Source organism: Zootermopsis nevadensis, unplaced genomic scaffold (assembly GCF_977971745.1).
Source record: "Zootermopsis nevadensis isolate Lab colony 2312 unplaced genomic scaffold, Znev_1.0 Znev_ptg000081l, whole genome shotgun sequence".
In the NCBI taxonomy this organism is placed as follows: domain Eukaryota; kingdom Metazoa; phylum Arthropoda; class Insecta; order Blattodea; family Termopsidae; genus Zootermopsis; species Zootermopsis nevadensis.
In genome coordinates, this window is record NW_028259212.1 from 197,475 (window position 1) to 219,354 (window position 21,880).

Below are 21,880 nucleotides of genomic sequence, written 5' to 3' on the forward strand. Positions count from 1 at the left end.
ACTTCATAATTATAGATTAAAACGCCTCTTCAAAGAAATTAAACCAGCCCTGCCTTTGTGTAAGGTGTACTTGGCGTTCTGTTTCTTGTAGTCTGATGCACTTACGTTCTGCTCTGTCCGGAGTATTTCTCCTTTCTTTAGTACCGAGGTTAAGATGTGGGTGGGACATGTAACACGCTGCGAGTCGCGGCTTCCGAGGTAGCCAGACACATCAGAACCCTGATGATGGGGACAGAGTTGGTTCCCGAAACGTCGGTTTACTACGGTGACCACTTGACGCGGCTGATTGCCCGAGAAGATTTTATTGATTGTACTCGCCGCGAAAGTCTCAAATCCTATATGAAACCAAACCAGATTTGATGTATTGTTCGTGGACGAATTTGTAGATGCAAGTGGTCGAAAGTACTACCGGATAAACAATTCAGGCTATGTTAAACGTCGTCGTCAGTGAGGCGCCGTGTACCGCACCTCATGCTTCGAATGCATGAGAAGCATCCGTTGGTTGTTAAGTGTTAGGAGCCCCATAATCGGGCAATAGTTCGTTTCCTTTAATGAATTTGCCTCTCCAAGTGGCCTTCGTTTCAATTAGTATTAATTAACCGAAGTTCATGCGGCATTATTTTAAGACACTGCCTTTGATTCTAATTAGAGTCATTGTGCACCCGCAGTACTAACCACAGACAGTAGGCCTACTTTTGAAATCGGTCGAAATGAGTTTCATTCGAGCAGTGCTATTGGTTCAGCCTCTTTATAGCCTGAACTGCGTGCTGTGGCATTGAACGTTCACTGTCGTTTTCATTCATGGATTGTTATGAAGATGAAAATTGTAAATACTCTTTTTATTAAAACATAAAAATCTGTTTCTGCATTATTCATTGCGAAAGCCGTTTTGTCTGCACTTGTTTAACTGTGGATGGACTCTCATCCGCACTTGTTCCAGAATTCAGCCCAGCACTGCCATGAAACATTCTTGTATTGATAACGTGTGGTATCTCTAGTTGGTGTGTGTCAAAGTGGCATATGTTACTTTCCGAAGGAGGAATGTTTTTGGCGTGTTCTGGTAGTGCCCACTTTGGCATTAAATTGTATAATCATGAACGTTTCAGTCATGTAGATACATGCAAACGCCGGTATTGTTTTGTGAAGATTTAGGTTAGAGTTTGCGTTTGGAGTCCGTGATAAAACAGGTTTGGGTGGTGTTAAAATCACGGGCGTTATCGTGTCTTGCCCCCCCCCCCCACCGCTTTTGATATGTTGACGTGTATGTAACATGGAAGTGTTTCTGATTAGATTCAGCGATCGGTTGTAAGGTAACTCACAGAGGATAGGTCCTACCGACCTCTCTGTATTGTGTGTGAAATGGGTAGTCAGCGAGTGCTTTCGTTGCTTTAATCTTGTTCATCGCCGTGCTGTGTTTGTGTGGCTTTGATTGATGCGTCCAAAGAGACGGACAGGCCATGCATGCAAGGATGACTCAGTTGACTTGTTCAAACCAGTTTGGACAAGGAACATCGCGGGGACTGATCTTGGGCCTGGAGGCTGGCAGAATCTGCTGAGGCTGCTCGTAGTTTTCCTCAGTCCCTCCGGCATAATGCTGGGGTTGTGGTTTAAATCGGGTCACAACCGCGTTCCATAACCCCGCAAGTGAGCACTGTTAGAGCATTGTAACTTGCTGATTCGTTGCCAAAGGATCGATCGACAAGCCATGTTTGAATACAGAACTTCTCAGGACCCTGGCACAAATCCATAAATATTAGAAAGGCTGCTGAACTCTGACACGGACAGAATCAGTTGGCCTCGTAGCAAGCTCGTATCCAACCGGACGGTCATACTAAATATTCCTCCTTTCTCAGCCTTCGGCTGTAGCAACGTTTTAACAGATTTCAGAAGCCTATCCTCCCGTTTGGTCGCAGTTCAGAATCAGGCAAGCGAATGTTTGTAGCCGACAAGCAGGAAGGAGTTCACGAAGAGTGCATTCCGAAGGCTTATAAAAGCTTATGTCATACCACAGTGCTGCGTTTGTTGCAACACCGTTTCAACATTTCACTGTCTATTACAATTGTAGTTCGCGAACGCAACGTTCTGGAACAATGCTAATTGTTCAGCGTTCAAACAGTGCGCAGATCTACTGAAGTAAACTGCGGAAAATTACTTGCTTCCTATTTCCGTCAAGACCAGCTTAATAAAGAGCTGAATATGGTGCAATTACGGCAAGAACCCCACCCCGCACAGACACTGAGGCGATCAGCGTTCTTATTCCACCCAGTTAACACATTTCGAAACACAGGCACCGGCTGCTTCAACAATGGGACACGATAATCAGCGTCCTGCATTTGCCCAACAACAATGGACAAATATTTCAATAACAACAAAGACAAAGCTCTTTTTGAGAATCTGACAATGTTATCAAAGCATTGTTGCTTTCTATCTCCTACCTAACCTAACCTATAACAAACTCCTCGAGAAACTCAAGGCTGACAAAGAAATTCCCCGCTGTTCATGGTGCCAGAACGTTCCCTACCGTGTTCAATAAACCACACTGCCAGATTAATCCACTCCACACTCTCCCGCCCATTTCCCTGAGACTCATTTTAATATTATCTTTCAATCCAGAGTAGTCTCTTCCGTTCATTTTTCGGTACTCTCATTCGTACTATGTACCCTGCCCATCCCATCCTCCTTTATATCATTATCGCAGCAATATTTGGTGAAGACTAAAAAAACAAGTGATGGTTGTTTCGTCGTTTCTGCAAAATCTGAATTTCTTCACAATATTATTCATTAGCTACCTTTAAATCATGATTTCGTCTTGTAGTATGACGACGAGACATGAAAATACGACGTTTCCTCTGTGTTTAATTCTGGACGAACATCCTTACTGGTATTTCGTAGGGCTTCTGTGTTTCTGTTTGTGATATTTATGTCCTCGCCCAGTAAGAGAAGCCGTACTCGAAAAATGGTTAAGACCGGATGCTTTCGAAATCCTGCCACAAAAGCTTCACATTCTGGCTACAGAATGGCAAACAACCAAAACCAGAAAACGACGACATGGAATGTTAACGATCTGCGTAAGCCCTACTCCAAAATTCCAGAAGTGACCACGGGTTACAGGAAGCTTGCCTGTGGCATCGCCCTGAATCGTCGGTCAGTTTCTACCAGACTACGCGGCAGACTCCAAACCTGCCATCGTGAGAACCTGAAAACTCACATTTTCAAAGCCTGGTCACCCGGACTGCAGAGGAACATACGCCGACTTTAAAATGATTGAATGTGTTGTGAAGAGAATGAGGGCAAGTTTGATGGTGGCTACCGTTGTTACCGACCAAGATCTTGGCAGCGGCACATGCCGTCAATTAATAATAGATGCTACCGCCAGATCGATCGTCTTATAGTAATTTTACTATCACTGGAGGTAGGTAGCAGCACAATACAGTAAACGGGACAACACACGCCGCCTATCTGCCTACATAACTAACACCCTGGTAGTAGAACCTTCAAGTCCAATAACGTAGCACCAAAGCCTGTCACCGGCCACGATCCTGAGCCAACTCCATCCATTTGCCGTCCTCACAGCCCACCTACCATCTACTTCTTGGTCTGCCCAGTGGTTGTTTTTAAAAAGAATTCACCACCAAAATTCTGTATACACCCCTTGCGTGCTCCATGTCCAGCCCATCAGAACCTCCTAGATTTCACTATTCTGGGTGACCTGTACAATTCATGCAGCTCCTCGCTAAGTAATATTCTAAATTGCCCACTTATTTCTTCCTCCTGGGTCCAAATATCATCCTGAGCATTCTGGCTTCAAACACTTGTAATCTACGTTTTTCCTTCGAGGTAAGAGTCCATGTTTCACAACCATACAAGACAACAGGCAAAATTATTATTTTATAAATCCTGATCTTTAGTGTTTAGGATAATAAACAAGATGACAACAGTTTTTGAATTGAATAAAAACAAGCGGTCCCCGAATGTGTTCTACTCTTAATTTCATCATGGACCTGATTTCTACTGCGGACCCAAAATTGAACAAAGCTATAAGAATTTATGTTATGTCTCACTTCTATGCCACTAATTTTTTTAAAATTCTCTTGAGGTGTGTACTCCATATCATACAGATAGAGAATGGGCTCACAGCCCTTTGCCTGTAGCTAAGACATAAAAATTTGACACCCCTCTTCTACAGAAGTACCAGTGGTACTCACATCAATGGAAGCAGACCAGAAGTCTGCCCTGACTGCCCCTTTTGCCTTGAATTTCAGATACTGTGGAAATGTTAAATGTTGACTAGAATATAATTTAGGTACATTCCAACAGATCAGTCATAGGCCTAAGACAAGAGTGTAAAACATATCACAGCACAAATACAATAATTGTTTCTAATATAAATACAAATTATATAGTTATAACAGTAATTTACAGTCAGCTGTAGCATTATTACAAAAATAAATACACAAGAAAGCATAACCACTATTGTTTACTTTATTTATAGTAACTGAGAATTTTTGGTTGAGATAAATTCCTCTGCGGAGTAGGAGTGAGATAGGAGACACTATCTGTATTAGAGACAAGTACTGTAAGTTGTGCTATGACATCTTCTATATCCTCGGCTTGGGCCCATGGAGGATGTGTGAAATGTAAATAAATTCTATTCATAATAACTGTGCTGTGTTAAATTGAAGAAAGACTGTATTCGAGCTGTAGCAAAATTTAAATGGAGGCGGTTATAACATCACATACAGCCACAAACCCCAGAACATTTTAAAGTCACTTACCCTTGAATCATTTCAACGACGCAGAGGAGTTCCCAAGTATTAGAACTTTCTCTGAAGTGTCGTATAGAGGCGTTTGCACACGATAGTCCCATGTTGAGTGAACAGTCTTTCGTTTCGTTTCTGTTTCCACACATCCACTTTAAAAATTAAATACTGTATTCGTATTCATCTCTCTTCATGAAATACTGAATACGATTACTTGTTAAGATAGGTTTAATACGATCATATATCGGAGTTATAATAACTGCACTGCGTTAGAGTACGTGAAGACAGTATTATGAGCTTATACAAATTTTAAATGTCGGCTGCTATAATCTCACAGAGTAACAAACCCGTCAGCAGCAAATGATCACCGTGGTTCGGCAACAGGTGAGACAAAGAATATATTAAATGATGTATGACCTAAATGAGTTAAGCAGGACGTCACGGCCAGTGTTTGGTTTAGATAGATCACGTATTCTTGTAGGTAAACCAAATTCTTTTCGTTTCGAAAATTTTGCCATCACGAAACTGAGGGTTAATTTATTGTACACTTTCAAGCAGGCATTAAAACGACTTACGGAGGTCTAAGGGCGGCCGCACACCAACTGCGTCAAGACATGAGACAAAAGACGCAGTCTTGCTTCATTCGTGATTCAGACTCGAGTCCGCACACCTAAGTAGCACGTATCTGCGTCTTATCACATCTTCTCTAGTTGATGACATGACGTCGTCCAGTGAGGAAGATATTTTATTGTACATGTGGCTTAAATTACGTAAAAGATGGAAAAGGAAGTGGATTCATGACTTTAATGAGTCGTGTGCTCAGCATGGTGCGTATGTTTTAGCGCGCGACTTGTTAAACGATCCGGTGAAATTCCAGTCTTATTATCGAATGTCCCCCAGAATCCTGTAAGGAACTTCTTCGGAGAGTTTCTCAACCGTCTGCACTATTTTAATATTTGTTTACTCTTCACTCATGTCGATAACGTACACTGTGCTGTTCCTTGAGTACAGATGTCTCAGTCTTGACGCACAGAAAAGGAACATGCCGAGTCTTGCTCAACGTGTCTGCAGCATGAAGCTGACGTCAGTATCATGACTCAGACCGGTGTGCGGCGGTTTACATAATCTCATTCGTTTCAACTGTGCTCCTTTCTTTGCGTCATGTCGCAAACATCGTGTCTTGACGCTAATCAATCACATGAGTTTCATTATTAGAAGCCAATTTACAACAATCCTAACTTGTAAATCAGGCCTTTCCACAGAAAATTAAGCTAATGTTAAAAACTTACATTTGCCCTTAAAAGCACTGAAAATATAAGTAGCGTTCATAAATCACCCACTCAACTGTTGCCATGTAGTATGCATTAATGTAAATCTCTTTTTATTTTTATCTTCAATTCAAATTCTTTGAAATTAATAAATACATACTTCCATGATAAAAATAAAGAAATTTTCATGTAACTGAGCAACATCTGATTTCTATTACATGAAAATTTGTATGTGATCTTCAAACAGACATTTTCATCATCCCAATTTAGCCAAAAACTATTTAATTTATTATTAAAATTCAAAATTTTTTGTGTAATGGTTATTAATATAATTTGACACTCTAAATTAATATATAGCATGCACAAAGCCAATTAAAGTATAACAATCTATTGCCAAAACTTTGAAACTTACAATCCATCACTGGAACCTGAAATCCTAACTTCTAAGAATTCATATTATGGACACACAAAAAAGAAATCTATCCTGCTATGCTGGGGCTCTTCTGTCGTATTTTTAGTCTTCCCCGGTATTTTCAGGCATATTTAGGACAAAGCCTTGAAATCAACTACTATTTCTTCTGTGTAGATATTTCCTAATTAACCTCATAAAATTTTTACCAAAGTCACTTGAGGCCACACAATCTAAGCAGATGATGGAGATTAATAACCTACGTGATTAAAATCAAAATCTGAACACTTAAAAATGATTTAATATTTACTACAATAAAACAAGTATGTCTTGTATGCTAATATAGGAAGTTAAATAAATGACAAAAGCTTCCAAAATCATATTACTCAATAATAAAATCAGACTTGAAACAGATCTATTATTTATAATATGTCTGAGGTATTTAAGACTGCAATATATTAACACAGCACATAAACACAAGGTATGGTATAAATATCACAATTCTCTCACAAGGCACAACCAACTTGAACCTCATTAAGTTCAGTTAACTGTCAGTAACCTCACCCAGAACCTTTATTATTCGGAGAGGCACTTCATTTCTGGAAACCAAAGTGTTGTGAACGCCCACAAGCAAGAATGAACGATATAAGTTTACAATGTAACATCATTTCCACTCTGCTACGTGAACAAAATGGTCTCATTTAAATGAAATATTACTTGGACAAAATTAACTTGGTATGTGCATGAGTGCTTTATCCTCCAAATTATTTTTCCCAAGGCCAACATGGTCTACTCAGCGATATTTCTTTTCATTAAAACAAAAGAAAATAAAAAGAAGTTATGAGGTCACTGTTCTCAGAATGGCTAGACATTTCCTTTCTATGGTATGGCTCAAATAATTCTTCAGTGGGACATGTCACCTCAATTTATTCAAACCAAAGTTTTCTATATGGACAGCCTGCAAGTCACAGCCAACCTTAAGAGAAGTTAGTTTGACCCACAGCATCCAGAAACCTCTGATTCTAGTATTTTAATGCTCAAACAAATCCAGATATTTTTCCTTATATTAAAATACTTAGAGATTTATGCTCAATTCAAGAAATGTAGGCTGCCTAGCACTAAAAAATAATTTGGTTCAAAACATTTGTTTGATTGGTCTTAAAAACAGAATTCATACTTCTTTAAAGCTACCGTCTTGACATTAATTCTTGCAAAATTTATTTGCCCACTATATTACTATTTTTTTGTAGCTGCATGAACATTAAAAGTGATTTATTCTTGTTTATAAAAATGGTGTTACATGTAACCACCGCATTCTACTGCAATAATTTTAAAACTGTTTGTATAATGCCACATCTTTGTTCACCAGCACCAACTTATGAAAATGGAAGACCCATGTATAATTCATCAACTGAAATACACAGATATAATGCAAGCTTTTTTCCGTAAAAGGTAAGACAGATAAAAAAATACTTTTCTTTGAAAGAAAACAAATTATGTTCTGGGGAAGGTACCCATGTTCACAATTTAAAAAATAAATACTAATTTTGGTACACAAACAAAAGGAACAACAGTAAGCCAATGGGTTAAGAGCCACATGTGTCAGCTTTATGAAGACACCTCATTTATGTATTTACTTTATACCAGACTGAAGCAGATGAGATGTAAATAAATTCCATGTTATGGAATATAAATTATGTCTGAACTTTTTTCATTATACTAACTGCAACTAGAGACTATACTAACTAACTAACTAACTAGATGGCTTACCGAACCCGAAGGTTCATCACCGAGTTAACCAAAGCCCTCCACCGGACCCTGTCCTGGGCCAACAAAATCCAGTTTCCTTCAACTCCTATCTCCCATAGATCCCGCCTGAGATTATCCTCCCATCTACGTCTAGGTCTCCCCAGCGGTCTCTTCCCTTCAGGTTTCCCAACCAGTACCCGGTGCACACCTCTTGTCCCATCCATGCGCACTACATGTCCCGCCCATCTCACTCTTCTCGACTTAATCACCCTCACAATACTGGGGGAGCAGTACAGATTTTTAAGCTCGTCATTGTGCAGTTTTCTCCACGCCCCATCGTCTTCCCTCTTAGGCCCAAATATCCTCCTCAACACCCGATTCTCAAACACCTGCAATCTGTGTTCCTCCCTCTGAGTGAGAGACCATGTTTCGCACCCATACAAAACAACAGGCAAGATTATTGTTTTGTATACTTTAATTTTCAGGTTCTTAGAAATCAGACGGGAAGACAAAATATTTTGGACTGAGAAGTAGCAAGCATTTCCGGAATTTAGTCTCCTCCTAACTTCCTCACAAGTATCGTTTTGATTTGTTATTGTTGTTCCCAAATATTTGAACTTTGTAACCCTTTCAAAGGATTTATTAGCCACCCTAAGATAATTTTGCCCGCCTGTCTTCTGATTACGAGATACTAACATGTACTTAGTTTTTTCTGAATTTACTTCCAGCCCCTACTTGTCTACCAGCCTCTAGTAAAACTTCTGCGTTCCTCTTTATTGTACTTATATCGTCCCCCAATAAATTAACATCATCAGCATATGCCAATAGCTGATGTGTCCCATTCAATTGCAAACCCTCCTGCCTACCTTGGACCTTCCTGATGGCGTATTCTAGCGCAAAGTTAAAGAGCAAGGGAGACAAAGCATCTCCTTGTTTTAGACCGTTCTTGATGAGGAATGTCTCAGATACATATTTACCTACTCGAATTTTGCTACAGGTTTCATTTAAGCACATTTTTATTAGACCCACTAGCTTCTTTGGTATACCAAATTCAATAAGAATATTATATAGCACTTCTCTCTTCACAGAGTCATAGGCTTTTTTGAAATCTATAAATAACTGATGTACGGTCCCACTGAACTCCCATTTTTTCTCTAGTATCTGACGAATGCAAAAGATCTGATCAATCGTTGATCTGTTTCGTCTGAACCCACACTGATGATCCCCAATAATTTCATTCGCATATGGGGTTAATCTTGCCAAAAGAATGTTGGATAGAATTTTGTATGAGGTTGATAGCAGCGAAATTCCTCGGTAATTACCACACTCAGTCTTGTCCCCCTTCTTATGAATAGGAATAATTATGGATTCCTTCCATTGTTGTGGCATCTCTTCCTTATCCCAAATTAACTGAATAAGCTTATGGATCCTCATATGCAACCCTTTGCCACCTGCTTTAATTAATTCGGCCAGAATCTGATCAATTCCTGGAGATTTATAACTTTTCAACTTCCCAATGGCTAGTTCCACTTCATCTAAGCTAGGTTCTGGCACCAACAGTTCAGCTGTATGCATTTTAATCTGTCTAATATCACCAGTATCATGAACATTTAAGAGCTCGCTAAAGAAATTTTTCCACCTATTCACAATTTTTATTGGATCTGCAAGCAAATTGCCACTATCATCCTCTACCAAATTGGTCTGGGGTTGATATCCTTTCTTAAAGTTATTAATGCCTCTGTACAGGTCTCTGATGTTTTTTTCCCTTATTATTTGTCTCAAGTTCAGCAATTTTGCCCTTCAGGTATTCCCTTTTCTTAGTCCTAAAGGTTCTACTAGCCTCACGTCTCACGTTACATAGATTATTCGCATTTGTTTTGTTTGGGTTCTGCAAACATTGAAATTTTGTTTGCTTCCTTCGATCTATTAATTTTGAACATTCTTCATCAAACCACGGTTTATTTTGCTTTCTCCTGTAGTATCCTAGTTTCTCTTTTGCTGAAATGTTGATGCAGTTTCTGACATTTTCCCACTCCCTGTTGATGTCCACACTTTCATTATCCTCATTTGTCTCTAAAATTTGAAACCTATTCGAAATTTCAACTTGATATTGTTCCTTTGCCTCTCCCTCACTTAATTTTTTCAAATCAAATCTTTCTGTGTCAAAATTTTGTTTAGTTCGTCTGCTTACTGAAAGCCGCTCCCTCACTTTTGCTACCACCAGATAATGATCAGTGTCGCAATCTGCTCCTCTGAATGATCTCACATCAATTACATTTGTCTGCCTTCTCTTATCTACTAAAACATGATCTATTTGATTGTGTGTTCTGCCATCTGGAGAAGTCCAAGTGTATTTATGAACATCACGGTGTGGAAATTTTGTACTTTTTATAATTAAATCTTTTGACGTAGCAAAGGTTACTGCTCTAACACCGTTATCATTACTAAGTGCATGGAGACTCTCGCTGCCTATTGTGGGTTTGAAGATATCCTCCCTCCCAATTTTTGCATTGAAATCTCCTAGCAGAATTTTCATGTGATACTTGCCAAATGTATCAAATACTGATTCCAATTCTTCATAAAAGCTATCCTTGATATCATCGCTTTTGTCTTCAGTTGGGGCATGAACATTAAGGACAATGATGTCGCACCAACGTCCTTCCAAAATTACGTAAGACAACCTGTCACTAACAAATTCTACTCTCTTAACTGCTGCCCTAATTCTGCTATGAACAAAAAAACCCGTCCCTAGCTGATGATTGTCATTCCCCTTTCCATAGAAAAATGTAAAATTGTCCACTGGGATCGTGCCCTCCCCCTCCCATCGCACTTCCTGCACTGCCACTAAGTCTAACTTATAATTCCCTAATTCCCTACACACTGATTTCAGTGCCCCAGCCCTATAGAGGCTCCTAATGTTCCAAGTACCAAATCTCATGTCCTTTTTCAATTGCTGTGGTCGTGCCAAAGAGTCCGTCCTGATCCGAGGCTTGGTTGATTTTTTCGTAACACATATTTTTTTAAAGGTGAAAGGTTGTTAGCCCTACACCCAACCCCCAACCTGGAGGACCAGAGTATCACTCTTAGTCTAGCGCATCTATACAAATAATATAAAGTATTGTTATGGACTTCTGCATATGAATTATCAGCATTCTATACAAATAAAATTATTTTATTAGTAATTCTATAATATAGATGCTAAAATTTAAAAATAACAATTAAAACGGTATGTTACAGTTATTAAAATCATCTAAAAGAGAATATTTGTGTTTTAGTTACAAAATTAATATAATCCAAATCACACAACCTTGCAGTTGTTTCTAACTTTTAAAATTTTTCAGAAGGTAACAGTGGAACATAATGAGTATTAATGTGGTCCCAAAAAATCTTTTGTTCACAACACATCACAATGGACTTCTTGGTTTCTTGCATGCAGCAACAATGTGAGATCAGTATGAGACAAGTCACCTCATGAAATGCTGCACACACGATGATGCTGTGATGTTGACTGTAAGGCGATGGACACCAGATTAGTCTCTGAAAGTTAGCAGGGTTTCAGATGTCATCACCGGCATCCGGAGATATGTCATCGTGGCTGCAAAGCTTCCAGAAACGGATGGCACAATCACTGAAAGGAAAACACGCTGTTATGTTTGTACAAAATTTACATCAGTAATGAGATTCTCAACCTGGTTAGAAACATACATGTTAAGCATTCATTATCTGTCTTAGTAATAGCATCAATTCAATCTCATCTTTAAATACACTTCACCACACTCTCCTAATCAATAGGCATTATTACACAACTGTGAAACTCACAAAAATAACTATAAGAAATACATAATTATAAGTTATTATGTGCTCTTTGCATGAAGTGCATAGGGAGAACACATTATGGGTTGACTCTGTCTGTCTGCCCATCCAGTCGATTCTACCACAGAACCATTGGATGGATTGGGATGAAATTTGATGTGGAGGTTGTGCTATTCTGTATGACCTCAAAATCATATTTTTGAATATTCTACGAGCATCAGTGATAACAGAATGATGGAAGTCATGAGGTAGACAATGAGATGCTGTAGCCTGGCGGACAAAGTAGAAATTATTGAACAAATTTAATTCCTCTAAATGCATGTTGCAGAGAACACACGAGGATATTGTGTATTCCGGTACGGAATACACTTTCCTCAGTTGTGTGCACATTACGAGAATGTGAACTGCAAGTTGATTCAGTTGAAGAATACTTAACGAATCTTATACTACTTGCCGACAAATTACTAGATTACCTGAATTAAATGCTATATATATTTTTAAAATTGGCATATTTTTGAAGCTCAAGTCACAGATCTTAAGGATGGCAGGCACACATATTTTCTTATAATGAACAGTTTCCTTTCCAGGGGTGGGGGGGTGGTTTGAGTATGTAACACAAATTCAACTGAGAAACTAGACTCACATGGGTTTTCACCTTATTTTCAAGTAAAAATTTCACATTCAAAGATTAATAATATATAACTTAAAACACACTTGATAAATTTACACCCTTTTAATTGTTTCATTGTAAACATATACACAAACAACAATGATGGAACCAAAAATATTAGTATATAAAAGATGCAAGTAAATACACAGCACTCACATGCCCATGAACTGCAGGAACACAAAATTAAAAATAAGACAAAATGACACAACACTGCACTAATTCTAAAAGCTATTTTGGTCCTTGAGTTATTATCTTAAATGCATCCTGAGTTGCCATTATAAAAGCAGTAATAGTGTTTAATTCTTGTTAAGTGATATATGTGGTAATATTTATATCATCTCTATGTGGATTTTATGAAAAATTGTAAGTCTTACATTATTGCCAACAATTTCATTATTTCCTATGCATAAAGCTTAACTTTTTACATGTAACACAAATGGCTATACCAGTCTTAAAAGAAAACAAAGCAAGACTGCTTAACCATCAATTCTATACACTTGAAGAATATTATCTAAAAATATGGTAACATAAATAAAACCAAAGAAGCTACATAAAAAGCCAGCATTGGAAAACGTTTCCCTGTTTTATTGCACTGTCTTCTATAGATAGTGTATCTTCATAACAATTGTACTACAATTTGGGCAAACCTATCTCATATCTCAGTAACCAGATGCCACATGTGCCACTTCTCTTATGAGATTACTGATTCTACACATGGCATATAAGATAGTAACATGAAATAAAACTCTTGTATCAGTACAACATAAATAATAGCAAAATACAACTGTTACATGAACAACACAAGTTAAACAACAGAAAAGTCCCAGACTTCGGTACTTCCACTGTGGCCTTGGTATTCAAGCACATCAAAACAAAAGCAAAACTGAGGTAAAGCTATACAGAACTGTTACCTGTTATTAATGCTAATTGTTCCTTGGCCTGTCATGTACAGCTTGTTCCACTGACGAAAAGATGCAAATGCATTCTGCTGACAGACAATGAACTGCCCAACTATGCATGCTCTGTGCTAAGTTTCATTTGAAAAATGCAAGTCCCTTACCTTGTCAAAGGAACTAATACCCTCCTTACCAAGACGTCCATCCCAACCACAGATCAGTATGTCTACACACAGTTCACATAATGAGACATGAGACTGTCATTGCAGCAAATATGTCCATGGTTCCATGGTGGACTTCTAGGTTAGATAACAAACTTCCCCAACGATAAGCTCCTCTAAACTGTTGATACTACCTCCACGTACACATGGTATCGTACACCAGAACACCACGATGGACAAAGTTTACTGTAATTGTTCTTTCAAGAACTTACTCTGAGCTACAAATGTCTTTCAAATTCAGTACACTGTAGGGTAACTAGTGCATGATAATGGCAATAAGGACATTTTCACCAATTTAACTGGCAGGAAATATTAAACTATAATTTCACTTTTGGAGCATGGGACAGCGCATCTAGACTCACAGTTGTCTTACATATTCTCAGAGCCTGTCTGGCATATCGATATATTCATAGGGCCCGGAGACAAATGAAAATTACATTTATACCACAGCCTGGGAAAACAAGTTTCAAAGAGATTAATGCTTATCACCAAATCAATCCAGCACATTTCTCATTCAAGACAATGGAGAAAGAAGCAGAAAAGCCATTTTAGCAAAACTGTATTGAGGGATGAACCCATACATTAAAACCAGCCTGCCCTTACCGAGCTCGTAAATCTATTAAAACTGCACTGCAAAATGTAGTAACACAATGTGGAACACAAGAGAATAACTAGAAGCCTTCCTTCTTATCAACTGGCAAGTGGAAGGTTCCACAGGCCTCTAGGACAGACCAGAACTTATATGCACTTATAAAAGGCGAGCGTAGTTGAGGGACAGGGTATATTTGTTGTAAGAACAACAACCTAAGTGTGAGGTGCAACGTGAATCAAATAGCTACCAGAAACAGACAAAGACAGAAGAACGATGTGAGGTATGTAAATACGAGCAGTGGTCAAGAGAACAAATGTGATTTAGAGACCGACAAACTGAAAGACATGAAAAGTAACTACTGGAGAACGATAATTTCGAGTGATATTCCTTCAGTTGCTTTGAATGCAGTCAAGAAGAAGTTCGTATTAATTACAATTGAGTGTTTAATAAATCCATCTTTGTAAAGAACAAGCAAGAAATTGAGACTCATTACAATGCAAGCACATTTGTTGTGCAGATGGCAACGGTATTTTAATTTATAATATTACAAAAGGATGTCTCACCTTAAAATCAGACAAATACTGTGCCCTCATTTCCATAAAGAGACCTTATTTACAGTTGGAGAAGCTGGCAGGCATAACCACAATATATGCAGGGCACTTCTGACAAGATCTGCATGCTTTTGGCATGGTTATTCTTAAAGAACTGTACATATTTAAACCAAAATAATGTATATCTGTTGAAACTGGTAAAAGATAATCTATACCTCAATGCCCCAGGCACATACTGCATTCCATGTACATGTGGTAAGTTTACATTGCAGAGATGGACTGAGCCACTGAGACACGGTGCAAGAACCATGCAAAAGGACATGTCTGTACCAACTGGACAACAGCACGGAGGCTATGGATTGTAACAATTTCAAGGGCACCATTGTATTAGCTACATGGATTCCTTTGTGAAGGAGGCCATCAAGACATGGTCACGCTCCAATGATTTAAACAGACATCAAATTCACTCAAAGTCAATCATGGAATACAGCTACTGACCATTTAAGAGAAGTAGAGGGAAGAAGCAATGGCACCAATCATCCGAAATTGTACAGATTAAGAAACAGAGATTACGAGATGACCGAGTTCCAAACTCCTGTCACTGTATCGCTGCTGTAGTACTCTAAGATAAGGACAAGGACACTGGGCTCTAAGAGCTGTAAGTACAAATACAATAGGCCATCATATCAACCCTGATAATAGAAGAATAGGAAGCCTCTAAAACATTGGATATTAATCACATTCTCACATGCCTGATCTCCTAAGAAGACTTCATCGCATTCAGCTGCCATGAAAGCTGTTAAAATTATAAAATTAAACATATTTGTGGCTTTGTTTTATAGTAACATTACGGTTATACTTTACACCTATGACACCCATTGTAACAGAATGCTAAATTACTTTACTTAGAGGTGACACTTATAGCAGATATTAAAATATGAATACACTGATAACAAGCCCTTCTTTTCTCCAATGTAGAATTTTCTATGGCAAATTTTGTGCTTCACGTACTCAGTGTAGTCATGATTAAAAGCAACTCTAAAGATTCAACAAACTGCATAACAAGTATAAATTAGTAAAGCCAACATGAACGACAGCAACACAGATGCAGATCTGCAAGAAAAATGAAAATTTGAAAACATGCACAAAAATATTACACAGATTTAAAATGAAACCAATCACCTGGCACAAGATGCTGGCCTCTCAGCTGTCGGCTGTTTCTCAAGGAAATGGACGTGCCATATGGAAGGATCACATGATACGGACAAACAAGATTTAAAATAGCTTCCTCGGTGTTATGTATGTTAAGATATCAGATCTATGAGAACATATGTATCGTCTAAATTTCTACGTCATACCAACTCATACAGACACTGTTCAATAATTGGCTGAAGGACAAGACAAATGCGTGACTTCAGACCTATATGGTGGCAATAGTTCAGGAACTGATGGTTCTGCACCAAAAAACTTGATGTTTTCAAATAAAGTGGTGGAAAACCAAAAACATTGTTATCTGCCAGCAGGAAAACAAGCAAATGTTCTTAACAAGTACACACTGATAGCTCATAATTCCAATTTCCCTTCATGACTCAGAAACAATGGAGAATCTTCTGATCAATATGGTATGATACTGACAGCACATCTGAACTGGATAATGATTTCAAATCACATTTCTGATGGACTTGAGATGCGTTTTCCTTTATCACCAGCAGAATGCCTGCAGTGTTACAGAGGGAAAACTTAACATGTGTTTGAATTTATCAGGTTTTCTTACCCACAAGCTTATCACAGGCCTGCTCATCTGACGGGCATTGTTAATTTCAAAACAAAAATCTGTTATCCTTAAATATCTGCATTTGTAGTGTTATCTATAACAATAAGTTTCAAAGATATTTGTAAAGATTTTGCCCATTTCTTCTGTATGAATATAAATAATAATTGGAACTGTTCTTCCTCCTCTTGTTAGTTGTGCGAAAATCTTCTTAAATTCTGAATTGTACAAACAGTAGCAAACTGCCAGATAGAGTAATTACATATTCATGCAACAGTTTTATTTCATATTAATTACTAGAATCTTTAAGAGAGAAGATTACATCTGACAAGAACTTATATTTAAAATCCCTAAATGATGAGCTTAAAAAAATATTCTTGAGAATGGAATTATAACGTATCTTCCTCGTCTTCTACAGAGGACCACATCATGACAAAGTCTCAAAAAAGAACTTCTTCATAAACATTTGGTGTATTTCCTGTGAGTGCCACACATCTAAGCCTTTTGCATAACTTGAAGAACTTCATGACCAGAACAAGAAAACAAAATATAGACACAAGATATTCAATACATTAATATGAATTATGAGCTCTTGCAGGCCATACTGAAACTGGACATAGGTCAGGTTTTGCAAGGCCATGGTTTAATGCACAAAGTGAAAATTATGCAGTGTCATAAATGCAAATAACAGAATATTGGCCAATGGGAATATTATATTGCATAACAACCTATGTACCATCAAAGCTGATGGAAATTAAGATTTTTTGTGTTGAACAGTAATATAATTTATTGCAGCATTATCTTTGCAAATTGCACCTAAATTACATTAATTTGTAACATTACTTTATAAACTAAACTAAATGTGAAAACATCTCATTGGCAGCAAGCTGAAATATCCTGCATCACGCTCTTGACACAAAAAACCAACCACGTTAACTTCAGACTTCTGCCATAGGCAAGTTTTTTTCTACATCTCACAAATGGTGCAGCGAAAACAGATGATGCACCATCAATGGAGGAATGATTTCCAGTTCAGTTCTGTACCACCTGACAATCTTCATTGGCTTTGGGAGTGGGTAACAGGAAGCAAAGCGAAGTAAAAACTCTTCTGCCATGCCTGCTGAACCATGATGATGTACTAACTAACTAACTAGATGGCTTACCGAACCCGAAGGTTCATCACCGAATTAACCAAAGCCCTCCACCGGACCCTGTCCTGGGCCAACAAAATCCAGTTTCCTTCAACTCCTATCTCCCATAGATCCCGCCTGAGATTATCCTCCCATCTACGTCTAGGTCTCCCCAGCGGTCTCTTCCCTTCAGGTTTCCCAACCAGTACCCGGTGCACACCTCTTGTCCCATCCATGCGCGCTACATGTCCCGCCCATCTCACTCTTCTCGACTTAATCACCCTCACAATACTGGGGGAGCAGTACAGATTTTTAAGCTCGTCATTGTGCAGTTTTCTCCACGCCCCATCGTCTTCCCTCTTAGGCCCAAATATCCTCCTCAACACCCGATTCTCAAACACCTGCAATCTGTGTTCCTCCCTCTGAGTGAGAGACCATGTTTCGCACCCATACAAAACAACAGGCAAGATTATTGTTTTGTATACTTTAATTTTCAGGTTCTTAGAAATCAGACGGGAAGACAAAATATTTTGGATTGAGAAGTAGCAAGCATTTCCGGAATTTAGTCTCCTCCTAACTTCCTCACAAGTATCATTTTGATTTGTTATTGTTGTTCCCAAATATTTGAACTTTGTAACCCTTTCAAAGGATTTATTAGCCACCCTAAGATAATTTTGCCCGCCTGTCTTCTGATGACGAGATACTAACATGTACTTAGTTTTTTCTGAATTTACTTCCAGCCCCACTTGTCTACCAGCCTCTAGTAAAACTTCTGCGTTCCTCTTTATTGTATTTATATCGTCCCCCAATAAATTAACATCATCAGCATATGCCAATAGCTGATGTGTCCCATTCAATTGCAAACCCTCCTGCCTACCTTGGACCTTCCTGATGGCGTATTCTAGCGCAAAGTTAAAGAGCAAGGGAGACAAAGCATCTCCTTGTTTTAGACCGTTCTTGATGAGGAATGTCTCAGATACATATTTACCTACTCGAATTTTGCTACAGGTTTCATTTAAGCACATTTTTATTAGACCCACTAGCTTCTTTGGTATACCAAATTCAATAAGAATATTATATAGCACTTCTCTCTTCACAGAGTCATAGGCTTTTTTGAAATCTATAAATAACTGATGTACGGTCCCACCGAACTCCCATTTTTTCTCTAGTATCTGACGAATGCAAAAGATCTGATCAATCGTTGATCTGTTTCGTCTGAACCCACACTGATGATCCCCAATAATTTCATTCGCATATGGGGTTAACCTTGCCAAAAGAATGTTGGATAGAATTTTGTATGAGGTTGATAGCAGCGATATTCCTCGGTAATTACCACACTCAGTCTTGTCCCCCTTCTTATGAATAGGAATAATTATGGATTCCTTCCACTGTTGTGGCATCTCTTCCTTATCCCAAATTAACTGAATAAGCTTATGGATCCTCATATGCAACCCTTTGCCACCTGCTTTAATTAATTCGGCCGGAATCTGGTCAATTCCTGGAGATTTATAACTTTTCAACTTCCCAATGGCTAGTTCCACTTCATCTAAGCTAGGTTCTGGCACCAACAGTTCAGCTGTATGCATTTTAATCTGTCTAATATCACCAGTATCATGAACATTTAAGAGCTCGCTAAAGAAATTTTTCCACCTATTCACAATTTTTATTGGATCTGCAAGCAACTTGCCACTATCATCCTTTACCAAATTGGTCTGGGGTTGATATCCTTTCTTAAAGTTATTAATGCCTCTGTACAGGTCTCTGATGTTTTTTTCCTTATTATTTGTCTCAAGTTCAGCAATTTTGCCCTTCAGGTATTCCCTTTTCTTAGTCCTAAAGGTTCTACTAGCCTCACGTCTCACGTTACATAGATTATCCGCATTTGTTTTGTTTGGGTTCTGCAAACATTGAAATTTTGTTTGCTTCCTTCGATCTATTAATTTTGAACATTCTTCATCAAACCACGGTTTATTTTGCTTTCTCCTGTAGTATCCTAGTTTCTCTTTTGCTGAAATTTTGATGCAGTTTCTGACATTTTCCCACTCCCTGTTGATGTCCACACTTTCATTATCCTCATTTGCCTCTAAAATTTGAAACCTATTCGAAATTTCAACTTGATATTGTTCCTTTGCCTCTCCCTCACTTAATTTTTTCAAATCAAATCTTTCTGTGTCACAATTTTGTTTAGTTCGTCTACTTACTGAAAGCCGCTCCCTCACTTTTGCTACCACCAGATAATGATCAGTGTCGCAATCTGCTCCTCTGAATGATCTCACATCAATTACATTTGTCTGCCTTCTCTTATCTACTAAAACATGATCTATTTGATTGTGTGTTCTGCCATCTGGAGAAGTCCAAGTGTATTTATGAACATCACGGTGTGGAAATTTTGTACTTTTTACAATTAAATCTTTTGACGTAGCGAAGGTTACTGCTCTAAGACCGTTATCATTACTAAGTGCATGGAGACTCTCGCTGCCTATTGTGGGTTTGAAGATATCCTCCCTCCCAATTTTTGCATTGAAATCTCCTAGCAGAATTTTCATGTGATACTTGCCAAATGTATCAAATACTGATTCCAATTCTTCATAAAAGCTATCCTTGATATCATCGCTCATGATGATGTACACAAGATACAAATTAGGCACTGTCACCGACATCCGTTGATTCAAGAAACTTATGACTGAATTGGCCAGTTATCTTTATAGCTAAAGTGACCCGGATTTTAACATTTAACAATGGAGTCTGTGCTGTCTTCTTAGCAACTTCATCTCTGCTGTTTTACAAAATTTTGGCTCTGGACTGGTCAGACACTAAGATTTAAGTATATATGATATGTCAGAGAGAGAGAGCGAGAGAGCACAAGTGAAATTGTGCAAATCCAAATGTATGTGCTAGTATTCAGCTGTGCCAAGATGTTCATTTCCTTTAAGTTCCTTCACAAAAAAATGTAATTTTAAAATATCAAATCCAGGTATGTTGAATTTCATGGATGACAGCCACACGGAAAACTACTTATTATTCGGTATTTTAATTATTATAGCATGAGATTTCAATTTTTACACATGTATTACAAATAGTTATTGGTTAAAAACACCGACGTGAAATGCAAAAATAATCCTACATAAACACACACAATGACTTGAAAGTGTGACCATAACAATAATCTTCAAATCAGCATGCCTTCTGGTGCAATAACATTCAAACGTCATGACAGAGTATTTATTAATGCTTCGAAACAACAGATAAGCATTTATGTGGGAAAGATCAAAGCAGAAGGAAAAGGGGTCCCTCAGAGCAGGACTGACAATAATGCAATATGTATAATGAAAAGAATAGTTGCATACCAAATTTTAAATAATATTTGAAACTTAATGTCTTTTGCGTAAATATTTCAATAAGAAATCAAGAAAGGAAGGAAACAATTTATCACAGCGGCTTCTATTCTGTGCAATAATCTACCTGGTTGCTACATAACTATGAAAACATCGGAATATTCTAGTGTTTAAAGTAAGATGGTGCCCATATTGGGGGGGGGACTCAGAATGATTATTTTTCTCATTACTTACAGGTATTAAACAGAGAAAGAGAGGATCAAAGATTAGTAATGGATGATCAATGACTGAGCAGTTCACCATAAGCCAGAATTTAATTTTTAGCATGAAAGTAACGTGAGGATTTCTTATTTTAAAAGGGGAGAGTAAAGTAGTGGGTGCTTATTTCGCGACAGGGAACGAGGTAAGGGTTCTGATTCTTCGTTGTGTGATGAGACATTTGCCTCTTATACAACTTTCTGGAGACTGAGTGACCGGCTGTGTGCATCTCAGCCTGCAAAGACGCAGCTTCCAAAACATTGAGGTTTAATCACTTATCAAAACAGATGGTCACTTGAGAAGATAATTTCTGTATCAGTCATAGAAATTTCATATTTTACACCTTCCTCCCATTTCCCACCTGAAAATCTTAAGGTCAGAACACTCATAACAACTTTTGTGTATATTCTGGACACGTTATAACAAATCAATGCAGACAGAACTTTCTTTAAGGTAT

At 38.1% G+C, this 21,880-nt stretch overlaps 1 protein-coding gene across 3 annotated transcripts in view; it reads right to left on the reverse strand.

Moving 5' to 3' along the window:
• Positions 1 to 6,718: 6,718 nt before the first annotated feature.
• Positions 6,719 to 21,880, reverse strand: part of LOC110839566 (kinesin-like protein KIF21A) — a 38,894-nt gene continuing 23,732 nt past the window's right edge. For 2 of the 3 annotated variants that reach the window (XM_087341517.1, XM_087341514.1), the window contains exon 17: positions 6,719 to 11,814. The gene's annotated coding sequence lies outside the window, so the exon portion shown is untranslated. Of the gene's footprint in view, positions 11,815 to 16,111; positions 17,818 to 21,880 lie in introns of all 3 variants that reach the window. The other variant, XM_087341515.1, reaches the window with a different exon arrangement.